Source organism: Apaloderma vittatum, unplaced genomic scaffold, assembly GCF_000703405.1.
Source record: "Apaloderma vittatum isolate BGI_N311 unplaced genomic scaffold, ASM70340v1 scaffold323, whole genome shotgun sequence".
Classification (NCBI taxonomy): domain Eukaryota; kingdom Metazoa; phylum Chordata; class Aves; order Trogoniformes; family Trogonidae; genus Apaloderma; species Apaloderma vittatum.
Window position 1 is genome coordinate 71288 of NW_009709571.1, and position 812 is coordinate 72099.

Genomic DNA, 812 nt, shown 5'->3' on the forward strand with positions numbered 1-812 from the left:
GTGAAGCCGGTTGTTGTCCTGCCGTTAGTTTGCGGCGGCCGCCAATTCTCTGCCCCGCGTAGCCTCAAGGTTTTGGTTCAAGTGAAAAATACTGTTTTGTTTTGGTTTTTTTCTCCTCTTCCTTTCCCTAAATAAATAAATAAATAAATAATGTGCGGTGTAAAGTGAATAAGACATTTAAAAGTTAACGTCTCGTTATATTTCAACTCCTTTTGCTAAATTCATCTAAGTCTGTAAGAACTGACCAGTCTTAAACACTTATTGCTTAAAGAGAGGTTTTGAACTCGGATTCCAGTCCACTAAGTCAAGAAGCTTCCTGAATCTTAATGGAATTAGATTTGTCAAACAAACCACATTCTACCTTCCTGAAATTATTTTTTCTGACACTTTGGCTTATCAGATAAAAATCTTTGGCTTTTTTTTTTCCCAAAAAAGTTTGGAAGCACATATATAAGTAAATATTACAACTATTTATTTTCATTTAGTCTACCATATAGCCAAATACAGGTTATCACTGTGAATTAGTCTCTTTTCACTGTTACACTTTTGCAATTTAGTGTGAGACACCTGAAAGCGAGCATGTGTTTCTCTGTTTTGCTTTAGGTTTTCGGTCGTCTTTCTCCCAACAGCAAATAATACCAGGAAGCCAGCTGAGGCTTTTAGTTAAAGTGTTGTAAAATTAAGTAAGATGATGCAAAGTCGGTCATTTCTTACTACTATTTGCTCTTAATTTTGAGACCAGGGTAAAAAAAAAGCTGTTTCAGTTCCACATTATAGATTGGGAAATCAGAATCACAGAATTGTTGAGGCTG